Source organism: Arachis hypogaea, chromosome 10 (genome assembly GCF_003086295.3).
Source record: "Arachis hypogaea cultivar Tifrunner chromosome 10, arahy.Tifrunner.gnm2.J5K5, whole genome shotgun sequence".
NCBI lineage: Eukaryota > Viridiplantae > Streptophyta > Magnoliopsida > Fabales > Fabaceae > Arachis > Arachis hypogaea.
Window position 1 is genome coordinate 103,812,919 of NC_092045.1, and position 14,119 is coordinate 103,827,037.

The 14,119-nt window shown below is 41.0% G+C and overlaps 1 non-coding gene across 1 annotated transcript; it reads right to left on the reverse strand.

The window, feature by feature from the left end:
* Positions 1-7,378: 7,378 nt before the first annotated feature.
* LOC112719526 (small nucleolar RNA R71) lies at positions 7,379-7,486 on the reverse strand. Its single transcript, XR_003161825.1, has one exon. It is a non-coding gene; the product is annotated as a small nucleolar RNA R71 (small nucleolar RNA).
* Positions 7,487-14,119: the final 6,633 nt, after the last annotated feature.

Below are 14,119 nucleotides of genomic sequence, written 5' to 3' on the forward strand. Positions count from 1 at the left end.
AGAAAAATAAAATCCTAAGATTATCAATGTGTAGAGAGAAAAACCTAGAGGAGGAGTAAAAACTAGATCTAAAACTAAAACTGTGTAGAATGAACTGTTGTCTTTGGTTTCTGCATGTTCTCTGGCTCTAGTCTGCTGTTCTGGACCGAGAACTGGGTCAAAATAGGGCCCAAAATCGCCCCCAGCGGAATCTGCAGATTCTGCAGGTCGCGCACGTCACGCGATCGCGTCATCCATGCGGACGCGTCATTCGCGTTTTTCCCTTCCACACGTTTGCGTCGTCCACGCCTCCGCGTCACTTGTGCTTTTCCACTCCGCGCGGTCGCGTGAGCCATGCGGCCGCATCACTGCGATTTTTCCTCTTTCGTGTGAACGCGTGAGCCATGCGGCTGTGTCACTTCTCACTGATTACCTCCTCAATTTCTTGTGTTCCTTCCATTTTTGCTAGCTTCCTTCCTAATCTCCAACTCATCCATGCCCTATAAAGCCTGAAACACTTAACACACAGATCACGGCATCGAATGGGATAAAGGAGAACTAAAATGCATAATTAAAAAGTCTCTAGGAAGCAGTTTTCAACCATGTAATAATTTCAGGAAGGAAATATAAATGCTTGCTAAATTGATGAATAAGTGGGTAAGGATCATGATAAAACCACATAATTAAATATAATATATACCATAAAATAGTGGTTTATCACACTTCCCTGCAGTTCCTTGAGAAGACGACCCGAGGTTTAAATACTCGGTTATCAATTTTAAAAGGGTTTGTTACTTGTGACAACCAAAACGTTTGCACGAAGGGATTTCTGTTGGTTTAGAATCTATATCTACAACGCGACTATTTTTATAAAATTCTTTACTAGCAAAAATCATAACGTCAAAATGGCGCCGTTGCCGGGAAATTGCAAACGTATGCCTTATTATTGGTTATTGTAAATATTTTTCAAAAAAAATCATATCTTTTTCAAAATGTTATTTTATCTTTTTTTTTTCAAAAATTATATCTTATCTTATCTTTTTTTTCAAAAATCTTATCTTTTACAAAATATTTTCTTTTTGTTAGTTTTTATTTCTAATTTTCTCATACTACTATGAACTCTCACCCCTTTGGCTATGAGTCTGGTTACAATTATGTTGCAGGAAGAGGAGATTACAATGAGAACATGCATCAAGGTTGGGACAATCAAAGATGGGAGGAGCCACAAGGATTTGATCAACCCTCATGGCAACAACCACCTCCAATGGACTATCAACAACCATTCTGTGATGCATATCAAGGCAATGGCTATGGTGAGCGCTCTTTTGATTATCAACAACCACCACCATACACCTATGAACCCCCTCATCAACATAGCTTTGGACCACCATACTCACAAGTCCCTTTTCACCATTCACCTCCATATGACCCTAACCCTCAACCACCATACCAACCACCTTATGAGCCATATGAACCATATATAGAACCACCCCAATTCCAACCCAATTACTCCCAAGAACCACCACCTCAATATTTGCCATCTCCATATCCAGCAATCCAAGAGTCTTATGGTCCTACTTATGATACCCAAGCGGAACAAGAATCAAGGGATTGTCTCAAGGAAACAGTGGATCAATTTCAGGCAACCATTCGTCAATTGAATCAAGCGATAAATCAATTAGCTTCCCAACGTTCGGACACTCAAGGAACCCCCATGGCTTCATGTGGACAATCTAATGAAGAACGTCGCATGAAAGAGACACTAGAGACTTCAGTGGATAATAAGGAGCATGACTTTGTACTGGAACAAGTGGAGGAAGCTATAATAGTTGTAGAGGAAGAAGTGGTTGAAGATTTAGGAGATGCAGAACCTCCACGGGAACCTCAAATCACAGAACCCTCTTCTAAGGAGTTTGAATTTGTTGTTGAGGAGGGTGTACAACCTCCAAGGCATATCACAGTTGAAGACCTGGAAGAGGTTAATCAAGAGATGGAGATTCAAGAAGAAGAAGCACAACCTCCCATGCCCTTGGAAAGTAATGAAGAGGAGATTGAATTGGAAGAGAGCTACCAAGAGGAAGAGGTTGAAATTGAAGAAGCTTGCAAAGAGATGGTAGTTATCAGAAAAGAGCACAAGGGAGTGGAGCTTGCAATTTCATTAAAAATACCTCCCCCTAAGTTGCCATCATCCTTCACAACATTCAAGTAGGTAAAATTCATATCCCTTAGCTTTCCAATTCCACTTGAATATGGGCTACTGGAGACGGATGGTCAACTTAGAGCTCTTTATGACACTAAGAGTAAGAAGAAGATGGTCGGTGGTAAGATCTGTCCTGCAAGGTTCATTATGGTTGGAAGATCAAAGTTTAAATGCAAAGGTTGGTATAGAGCTCAGCTGAATGGATCTAGGAAGCTGTTTGGTTATTTCAGTGAGAATTCTAAAGCTGAACCACCCGGATGGAATCATGATAATCAACTCGAAGACGGGTGCAGAAACAAGATTTGGGATCCTGGAAGATATTGGATTTGCAAACATTGGTGGAGATTCCTGGATCAGTACAAGCATAAGTGATGAGCGGATAATTTATACGCTTTTTGGCATTGTTTTTAGTATGTTTTTAGTATGTTTTAGTTAGTTTTTATTATATTTTTATTAGTTTTTAGTTAAAATTCACTTTTCTGGACTTTACTATGAGTTTGTATGTTTTTCTATGATTTCATGTATTTTCTGGCTGAAATTGAGGGACCTGAGCAAAAATCTGATTCAGAGGCTGAAAAGGACTGCAGATGCTGTTGGATTCTGACCTCCCTGCACTCGAAGTGGATTTTTTGGAGCTACAGAAGCTTAATTGGCGCGCTCTCAATTGCGTTGGAAAGTAAACATCCTGGGCTTTCCAGCAATATATAATAGTCTATACTTTTCCGGAGATTTGATGGCCCAAACCGGCGTTCCAAATCAGCTCAAGACTGCTCGGCGTTAAACGCCGGAACTGGCACAAGAATGGGAGTTAAACGCCCAAACTGGCACAAAAGCTGGCGTTTAACTCCAAGAAAAGTCTCTACACATGAAAGCTTCAATTCTCAGCCCAAGCACACACCAAGTGGGCCCAGAAGTAGATTTTTATGTCATTTACTCATTTCTGTAAACCCTAAGCTACTAGTTCTCTATAAATAAGACCTTTTGCTATTGTATTTTCATCTTGGTTCTTCTGGTTCCCTCTCTGGGGCCGAAGCCAATGATCACTATTATCACTTATGTATTTTCAACAGTGGAGTTTCTACACACCATAGATTAAGGTGTGGAGCTCTGCTGTACCTCGAGTATTAATGCAATTACTATTGTTCTTTGATGAGCGGATAATTTGTATACTTTTTGGCATTGTTTTTAGTATGTTTTTGATATGATCTAGTTAGTTTTTAGTATATTTTTATTAGTTTTTAGTTAAAATTCACTTTTCTGGACTTTACTATGAGTTTGTGTGTTTTTCTGTGATTTCAGGTATTTTCTGGCTGAAATTGAGGGACCTGAGCAAAAATCTGATTCAGAGACCAAAAAGGACTGCAGATGCTGTTGGATTCTGACCTCCCTGCACTCGAAGTGGATTTTCTGGAGCTACAGAAGCCCAATTGGCGCGCTCTCAACGGCGTTGGAAAGTAGACATCCTGGGCTTTCCAGCAATATATGATAGTCCATACTTTGCCCAAGATTTGATGGCCCAAACCGGCGTTCAAAGTCACCTCAAGAAATCCCAGCGTTAAACGCTGGAACTGGCACCCAAATGGGAGTTAAACGCCCAAACTGGCACCAAAGCTGGCGTTTAACTCCAAGAAGAGTCTCTACACGAAATTTGCTTCATTGCTCAGCCCAAGCACACACCAAGTGGGCCCGGAAGAGGATTTTTATGTCATTTACTCATTTCTGTACACCTTAGGCTACTAGTTCTTATAAGTAGGACCTTTTACTATTGTATTTTCATCTTTGGATTGATTTTAGATCCTTTGATAATCTTTGGACATCTAGTTCTTAGATCATGATAGAGAGACTTTGGTAGCTATCTTCATTTTTATGCTATCTTAGATCATTGGGAGGCTGGCCATTCGGCCATGCCTAGACCTTATGCTTATGTATTTTCAACGGTGGAGCTTCTACACACCATAGATTAAGGTGTGGAGCTCTGCTGTACCTCGAGTATTAATGCAATTACTATTGTTCTTCAATTCAATTCCGCTTGTTCTTGTTCCAAGATATCACTTGTTCTTCAACTTGATGAAGGTGATGATTGACGCCCATCACCATTCTCACTCATGAACAAAGTGACTGACAACCACTCTTGTTCTACAAGCATTTGAGACTTGGTGAATATCTCTTGGATTCCTGATTGCACGATGCATGGTTGATCGCCTGACAACCGAGTGCTCGCCTGACAAACGAGCCAACCATTCCGTGAGATCAGAGTCTTCGTGGTATAGGCAGGACCTGATGGCGGCATTCAAGAGAATCCGGAAGGTCTAAACCTTGTCTGTGGTATTCTGAGTAGGATTCAATGATTGAATGACTGTGACGTGCTTCAAACCTGTAACCTACTGGGCGTTAGTGACAGACGCAAAAGAGTGATTCTATTCCGGTAGGGGAGGGAACCAAACCGGTGATTAGCCGCACTGTGACAGAGTGCATGAGCATTAGTTTTCACTGCGAGGATGGGAGGTAGCTGCTGACAACAGTGAAACCCTACACGAGCTTGCCATGGAAAGGAGTAAGAAGAATTGGATGAAGGCAGTAGGAAAGCAGAGAAACGGAAGGGAAGGCGTCTTCATACGCTTATCTGAAGTTCCTACCAATGAATTACATAAGTATCTCTATCTTTATCTTTGTGTTATTTTCGTTCATCACTATATCCATTTGAGTTTGCCTGACTAAGATTTACAAGATGACCATAGCTTGCTTCAATACTAACAATCTCCGTGGGATCGACCCTTACTCGCGTAAGGTTTATTACTTGGACGACCCAGTGCACTTGCTGGTTAGTTGTGCGAAGTTGTGTAATGCCATGGTATTGAGCCACCAAGTTTTTGGAGCCATTACCGGGGATTATGAGAGTTGTGAAAAAGTAATGTTCACAATTTCGCGCACCACGTTTTTGGCGCCGTTGCCGGGGATTGTTCAAGTTTTGAGTAAGCCTTTGGTAACATCAGTGCCAAGATCCGGCAACAACATCAAGTTTTTGGTGTTATTGCCCGGGATTGTTTAGGCTGGACAACTGACGGTTCATCTTGTTGCTTAGATTAGGTATTTATTTTTTTTCGAAATTCTTGAAGATGAGTTCTAGAGTTTCATGATGATTTGTTGAAATCTGGCTGGCTGAGAAGCCATGTCTAATCTCATTGGACCGAGGTTTCAACTCATCATCACAAGAGCTTGTTGATTTTTCATCAATCTTGCTTTTGGAGCAGTGATCTGCTAAGGCTTGGCTGGCCTTTGGCCATGTCTAGTGTTTTGGACCGAAGCTTTCTTTGAAAGCTTGGCTGGCTGTGAAGCCATGTCTAATTCCTGGACCGGAGTCTTAGACTAGCATTGCACTGATTCCTGGAATTCTCATTAAGAATTTTGATATCCTTTTTTCCACTTAATTTTCGAAAAACACAAAAAAAAAATTTACAAAAAAATCATAAAATCCAAAAATATTTCTTGTTTGAGTCTAGTCCCATCATAAGTTTGGTATCAATTGCATGCATTCATATGTCTTATTGATCTCCAAGATGTTCTTGATGATTTGCTTGATCTGATCTTTGAATTCTATTGACTTGAGTGTTTTGTGTGTCTCATATGCATTTTCGTTTTGTTAGTGTCAGTAGTATACAAACTGCTAAGTTTGGTGTCTTGCATGCATTGTCATTTGATTCTTGTTGCATTTTGGTTTGTCCTTATTATTAAAAATCCAAAAAAATTTTTAATTTGTGTCTTTTCAAGTCAATAATACAGAGAATTGAAGATTCAGAACATACAGCAGAGGAATTGCACAGAAAAAGCTGGGCGTTCAAAACGCCCAGTGAAGAAGGACAGACTGGCGTTTAAACGCCAGCCAGGGTACCTGGTTGGGCGTTTAACGCCCAAAAGGGTAGCATTTTGGGCGTTAAACGCCAGAATGGATACCATTCTGGGCGTTTAACGCCAGGATGGCTAAAGGGGGAAGATTTTGTTTTCAAATCAATTTTTTTCTAAGTTTTCAAAATTTCTTCCAAATCAAATCTTTTTCAAATCAATTTTTCAATCAAATCTTTTTCAAAATTAACTTCTTTCCTTTTTCAAAGAAACTTACTATCAATTAATGATTTGATTCAACATTTCAAGTATGTTGCCTTTTCTGTTGAGAAAGGTTTAATGTTTGAATCATATCTTTTCTTGTTAAGTCAAGTTTTTAATTTTCAAATCAAATCTTTTTAAAATGTTTTTCAAATCATATCTTCTCAATCACATCTTTTTAAAACCAATCATATCTTCTTAACCACATCTTTTTCAAAATAGTTTTCAATCAAATGTTTCTGATTTCTAATTTCAAAATCTTTTTCAAAAATCATTTGATTTCTTTTCCCTTTTCATTTTCGAAAATTAAGTAATGTTTTTCAAAAATATTTTTTTTAATTTTCCACTTAATTTTCGAAAATGACTTCCCTCCTTCTCACATCCTTCTATTTATGGACTAACACTATCCCTTAATGCAAAATTCGAACTTCATCTCCTTTGTTAAGTTCGAATTTTCCACTTCTGTCTTCTACTCTTCCTTTCCTCTGACACCTAAAGGAATCTCTATACTGTGACATAGAGGATTCCACATTTTCTTGTTCCCTTCTCTTTCTTATGAGCAGGAGCAAAGACAAAGGCATTCTTGTTGAGGCTGATCCTGAACCTGAAAGGACCTTGAAGAGAAAGCTAAGAGAAGCCAAAGCACAACTCTCTTTAGAGCACCTGGACGAACTCTTCAAGGAAGAAGAACAAATGGCAGCCGAAAACAACAACAATGCCAACAATGCAAGGAAGGTGCTGGGTGACTTTACTGCACCTACTCCCGACTTCTATGGGAGAAGCATCTCTATCCCTGCCATTGGAGCAAACAACTTTGAGCTTAAGCCTCAATTAGTTTCTCTAATGCAACAGAATTGCAAGTTCCATGGACTTCCACTGGAAGATCCTCATCAGTTTTTAGCTGAGTTCTTGCAAATCTGTGACACAGTCAAGACTAATGGGGTTGACCCTGAGGTCTACAGACTGATGCTATTCCCTTTTGCTGTAAGAGACAGAGCTAGAACATGGTTGGATTCTCAACCTAAAGAAAGCATGGACCCTTGGGAAAAGCTAGTCAATGCCTTCTTGGCAAAGTTCTTTCCACCTCAAAAATTGAGTAAGCTTAGAGTGGAAGTCCAAACCTTCAGACAGAAGGAAGGTGAATCCCTCTATGAAGCTTGGGAAAGATACAAACAATTGATCAGAAAGTGTCCCACTGATATGCTTTCTGAATGGAGCATCATAGGTATTTTCTATGATGGTCTCTCTGAACTGTCCAAGATGTCTTTGGATAGCTCTTCTGGAGGATCTCTTCATCTGAAGAAGACGCCTACTAAAGCTCAAGAACTGATTGAAATGGTTGCAAATAACCAATTCATGTACACTTCTGAAAGAAATCCTGTGAACAATGGGACTAGTCAGAAGAAAGGAGTTCTTGAGATTGACACTCTGAATGCCATATTGGCTCAGAATAAAATATTAACTCAACAAGTCAATATGATTTCTCAAAGTCTGTCTGGGATGCAAAATGCACCAAGCAGTACTAAGGAAGCTTCATCTGAGGAAGAAGCTTATGATCCTGAGAACCCTTCAATAGAAGAGGTGAATTACATGGGAGAACCCTATGGAAACACCTATAATCCTTCATGGAGGAATCATCCAAATCTTTCATGGAAGGATCAACAGAGACCCCAACAAGGTTTCAATAACAATAATGGTGGAAGAAACAGGTTTAGCAATAGCAAGCCTTTTCCATCATCTTCTCAGCAACAGACAGAGAGTTCCAAGCAGAATAATTCTGACTTGACAACCATGGTCTCTGATCTAATCAAAACCACTCAAAGTTTTATGACTGAAACTAGATCTTCCATTAGGAATCTGGAAGGACAAGTAGGTCAGCTGAGCAAGAAAATTACTGAACTCCCTCCAAGTACTCTTCCAAGCAACACAGAAGAAAATCCAAAAGGAGAGTGCAAGGCCATCAATATGGCCGAATTCTGGGAGGAAGAAGAGGCAGTGAACGCCACTGAGGAAGACCTCAATGGACGCCCACTGACCTCCAATGAGTTCCCCAATGAGGAACCATGGGAATCTGAGGCTCAAAATGAGACCATAGAGATTCCACTGGACTTACTTCTGCCATTCATGAGCTCTGATGAGTATTCTTCTTCTGAAGAGGATGAGTATGTCACTGAAGAGCAAGTTGCTAAATACCTTGGAGCAATCATAAAGCTAAATGACAAGTTATTTGGAAATGAGACTTGGGAGGATGAACCCCCTTTGCTCACCAAAGAACTGGATAACTCGTCTAGGCAGCAATTGCCTCAAAAGAGGCAGGACCCTGGGAAGTTTTCTATACCTTGTACCATAGGCACCATGACCTTCAAGAAGGGCTTGTGTGACTTAGGATCAAGCGTAAACCTCATGCCCTTCTCTGTAATGGAGAAATTAGGGATCTATGAGGTACAAGCTGCAAAAATCTCACTAGAGATGGCAGACAACTCAAGAAAACAAGCTTATGGACTTGTAGAGGATGTTTTGGTGAAGATTGAAGACCATTACATCCCTACTGACTTCATAGTCCTAGAGACTGGGAAATGCATGGATGAATCCATCATCCTTGGCAGACCCTTCCTAGCCACAGCAAAGGCTGTGATTGATGTTGATAGAGGAGAGTTGATCATTCAAGTGAATGAAGAATCCTTGGTGTTTAAGGCCCAAGGATATCCCTCTGTCATCATGGAGAGGAAGCATGAAGAGCTTCTCTCAAAACAGAGCCAAACAGAGCCCCCACAACCAAACTCTAAGTTTGGTGTTGGGAGGCCACAACCAAACTCTAAGTTTGGTGTTGAACCCCCACATTCAAACTCTAAGTTTGGTGTTGGGAGGTTCCAACACGGTTCTGAGCATTTCTGAGGCTCCATGAGAGTCCTCTGTCAAGCTAATGACAATAAAGAAGCGCTTGTTGGGAGGCAACCCAATGTTTTATAATTAATTATTTTCTTTTGTTATTTTATCTTTTTTGTAGGTTGATGATCATAAGAAGTCACAAAAACAATGAAAAAAGCAAAAACAAAATGAAAAACAGGAAGAAAAACAGCACACCCTGGAGGAAGATGCTGCTGGCGTTTAAACGCCAGTCAGCCTAGCAGTTGGGCGTTTAACGCCCAGTCTGGCACCCTTCTGGGCGTTTAACGCCAGAAAGGGGCACCAGACTGGCGTTAAACGCCAGTAAAGGGCAAGAACCTGGCGTTAAACGCCAGGAATGGGCACCAGCCCGGCGTTTAACGCCAGAAATGGCTCAAAACGTGGATTTTGATGCCATTTGGTGCAAGGATGCCTTTTCCTTGACACCACAGGATCTGTGGACCCCACAGGACCCTACCATCACTCTCTCTCTTCTTCCCCCATTCACCAATCACCTCAACACCTCTTCCCCAAAAACCCTTCACCTATCAAATCCCATCTTTCTCTTCACCACTCACATCCATCCTTCATAAACCCCCACCAACCTCACCCTTCAAATTCAAACCACTTTCCCTCCCAAACCCACCCATCATGGCCGAACCCTTTACCCCCTCTCTCCTATATATACCCTTCTTCAACCCTTCATTTTCACACAACCTAAACACCACTTCTCCCCCTCTTTGGCCGAACACACCACCATCTCCCTCTTCCTCATTTCTTCTTCTTCTACTCTCTTCTTTCTTCTTTTGCTCGAGGACGAGCAAACATTTTAAGTTTGGTGTGGTAAAAGCGTTGCTTTTTCGTTTTTCCATAACCATTATGGCATCCAAGGCCGGAGAAACCTCTAGAAAGAGGAAAGGGAAGGCAAAGGCTTCCACCTCTGAGTCATGGGAGATGGATAGATTCCTCTCAAAGGTGCATCAAGTCCACTTCTATGAAGTTGTGGCCTTGAAGAAGGTGATCCCCGAGGTCCCTTTTTCACTCAAAAAGGGTGAATATCCGGAGATCCGACATGAGATCCGAAGAAGAGGTTGGGAAGTTCTTACCAACCCCATTCAACAAGTCGGAATCTTGATGGTTCAAGAGTTCTATGCCAATGCATGGATCACCAAGAACCATGACCAAAGTGTGAACCCGAATCCAAAGAATTATCTTACTATGGTTCGGGGGAAATACTTGGATTTTAGTCTGGAGAGTGTGAGGGTGGCGTTCAACTTGCCTATGATGCAAGGAGATGAGCATCCTTACACTAGAAGGGTCAACTTTGATCAAAGGTTGGACCAAGTCCTCACAGTTATATGTGAAGAGGGCGCACAATGGAAGCAAGATTCAAGAGGAAAGCCGGTCCAATTGAGAAGGCATGACCTCAAGCCCGTGGCTAGAGGGTGGTTAGAGTTCATACAACGCTCAATCATCCCCACTAGCAACCGGTCCGAAGTTACCATAGACCGGGCCATCATGATCCATAGCATCATGATTGGAGAAGAAATAGAAGTTCATGAGGTTATAGCCCAAGAACTCTATAAAGTGGCGGACAAGACCTCCACCTTGGCAAGGTTAGCCTTTCCTCATCTCATTTGTCACCTCTGTTATTCAGTTGGAGTTGACATAAAGGGAGACATCCCCATTGATGAGGACAAGCCCATCACCAAGAAAAGGATGGAGTACACAAGAGATCCCACTCATCATGAAATCCCTGAAATTCCTCAAGGGATGAATTTTCCTCCACAAAACTATTGGGAGCAGCTACACACCTCCCTAGGAGAGTTGAGTTCCAACATGGGACAACTAAGGGTGGAGCATCAAGAACACTCCATCATCCTTCATGAGATTAGAGAAGATCAAAGAATCATGAGGGAGGAGCAACAAAGACAAGGAAGAGACATTGAGGAGCTCAAGCACTCCATAGGATCTTCAAGAGCAAGAAAGAGCCGCCATCACTAAGGTGGACCCGTTCTTTGATTTCCTTGTTCTTTATTCTTCTGTTTTTCGAATTTTATGCTTATGTTTATCCATGTTTGTGTCTTGTGATCATTAGTGTCTTAGTGTCTATGCCTTAAAGTTATGAATGTCCTATGAATCCATCACCTTTCTTGAATAAAAATGTGCTTAATTGAAAAAGGAAGAATTGCATGAATTTTGAATTTTATAATAGTTTAATTATTTTGATGTGGTGGTGATATTTTTGTTCTCTGAATGTATGCTTAAACAGTGCATATGTATCTTGAATTTGTGGTTCATGAATGTTGGCTCTTGAAAGAATGATGAAAAAAGAGACATGTTACTGAGGATCTGAAAAATCATTAAAAATGATTCTTGAAGCAAGAAAAAAGCTATTCAAAAAAAAAATCGAAAAAAAAAGAGAAAAAGAAAAAGAAAAACGAAAAAAATAGAGAATAAAGAGTTGTGATCCAAGGCAAATAAGAGTGTGCTTAAGAACCCTGGACACCTCTAATTGGGGACTTTAGCAAAGCTGAGTCACAATCTGAAAAGGTTCACCCAATTATGTGTCTGTGGCATGTATGTATCCGGTGGTAATACTGGAAGACAGAGTGCTTTGGGCCACAGCCAAGACTCAATAAATAGCTATGTTCAAGAATCATCATACTTCACTAGGAGAATCATTAGCACTATCTGGACTCTGAGTTCCTAAAGAAGCCAATCATTCTGAATTTCAAAGGATAGAGTGAGATGCCAAAACTATTCAGAAGCAAAAAGTTAAAAGCCCCGCTCATCTAATTAATACTGATCTTCATAGATGTTTTTGGAATTCATTGCATATTCTCTTCTTTTTATCTTATTTGATTTTCAGTTGCTTGGGGACAAGCAACAATTTAAGTTTGGTGTTGTGATGAGCGGATAATTTGTATACTTTTTGGCATTGTTTTTAGTATGTTTTTGATATGATCTAGTTAGTTTTTAGTATATTTTTATTAGTTTTTAGTTAAAAATCACTTTTCTGGACTTTACTATGAGTTTGTGTGTTTTTCTGTGATTTCAGGTATTTTCTGGCTGAAATTGAGGGACCTGAGCAAAAATCTGATTCAGAGACCAAAAAGGACTGCAGATGCTGTTGGATTCTGACCTCCCTGCACTCGAAGTGGATTTTCTGGAGCTACAGAAGCCCAATTGGCGCGCTCTCAACGGCGTTGGAAAGTAGACATCCTGGGCTTTCCAGCAATATATGATAGTCCATACTTTGCCCAAGATTTGATGGCCCAAACCGGCGTTCAAAGTCACCTCAAGAAATCCCAGCGTTAAACGCTGGAACTGGCACCCAAATGGGAGTTAAACGCCCAAACTGGCACCAAAGCTGGCGTTTAACTCCAAGAAGAGTCTCTACACGAAATTTGCTTCATTGCTCAGCCCAAGCACACACCAAGTGGGCCCGGAAGAGGATTTTTATGTCATTTACTCATTTCTGTACACCTTAGGCTACTAGTTCTTATAAGTAGGACCTTTTACTATTGTATTTTCATCTTTGGATTGATTTTAGATCCTTTGATAATCTTTGGACATCTAGTTCTTAGATCATGATAGAGAGACTTTGGTAGCTATCTTCATTTTTATGCTATCTTAGATCATTGGGAGGCTGGCCATTCGGCCATGCCTAGACCTTATGCTTATGTATTTTCAACGGTGGAGCTTCTACACACCATAGATTAAGGTGTGGAGCTCTGCTGTACCTCGAGTATTAATGCAATTACTATTGTTCTTCAATTCAATTCCGCTTGTTCTTGTTCCAAGATATCACTTGTTCTTCAACTTGATGAAGGTGATGATTGACGCCCATCACCATTCTCACTCATGAACAAAGTGACTGACAACCACTCTTGTTCTACAAGCATTTGAGGCTTGGTGAATATCTCTTGGATTCCTGATTGCACGATGCATGGTTGATCGCCTGACAACCGAGTGCTCGCCTGACAAACGAGCCAACCATTCCGTGAGATCAGAGTCTTCGTGGTATAGGCAGGACCTGATGGCGGCATTCAAGAGAATCCGGAAGGTCTAAACCTTGTCTGTGGTATTCTGAGTAGGATTCAATGATTGAATGACTGTGACGTGCTTCAAACCTGTAACCTACTGGGCGTTAGTGACAGACGCAAAAGAGTGATTCTATTCCGGTAGGGGAGGGAACCAAACCGGTGATTAGCCGCACTGTGACAGAGTGCATGAGCATTAGTTTTCACTGCGAGGATGGGAGGTAGCTGCTGACAACAGTGAAACCCTACACGAGCTTGCCATGGAAAGGAGTAAGAAGAATTGGATGAAGGCAGTAGGAAAGCAGAGAGACGGAAGGGAAGGCGTCTTCATACGCTTATCTGAAGTTCCTACCAATGAATTACATAAGTATCTCTATCTTTATCTTTGTGTTATTTTCGTTCATCACTATATCCATTTGAGTTTGCCTGACTAAGATTTACAAGATGACCATAGCTTGCTTCAATACTAACAATCTCCGTGGGATCGACCCTTACTCGCGTAAGGTTTATTACTTGGACGACCCAGTGCACTTGCTGGTTAGTTGTGCGAAGTTGTGTAATGCCATGGTATTGAGCCACCAAGTTTTTGGAGCCATTACCGGGGATTATGAGAGTTGTGAAAAAGTAATGTTCACAATTTCGTGCACCATTCTTCTATTCAATTCGGCTTATTCTTGTTCTAAGATATTCATTCGCACCTAAGAACATGATGAATGTGATGATTATGTGATGCTCATCATCATTCTCGCTTATGAACGCGTGCCTGACAACCACTTCCGTTCTACAAGCAAACAAGGCTTGAATGTTTATCTCTTGGATTCCTTAATCAGAATCTTCGTGGTATAAGCTAGAATTGATGGCGGCATTCAAGGGAATCCGGAAGGTCTAAACCTTGTCTGTGGTATTC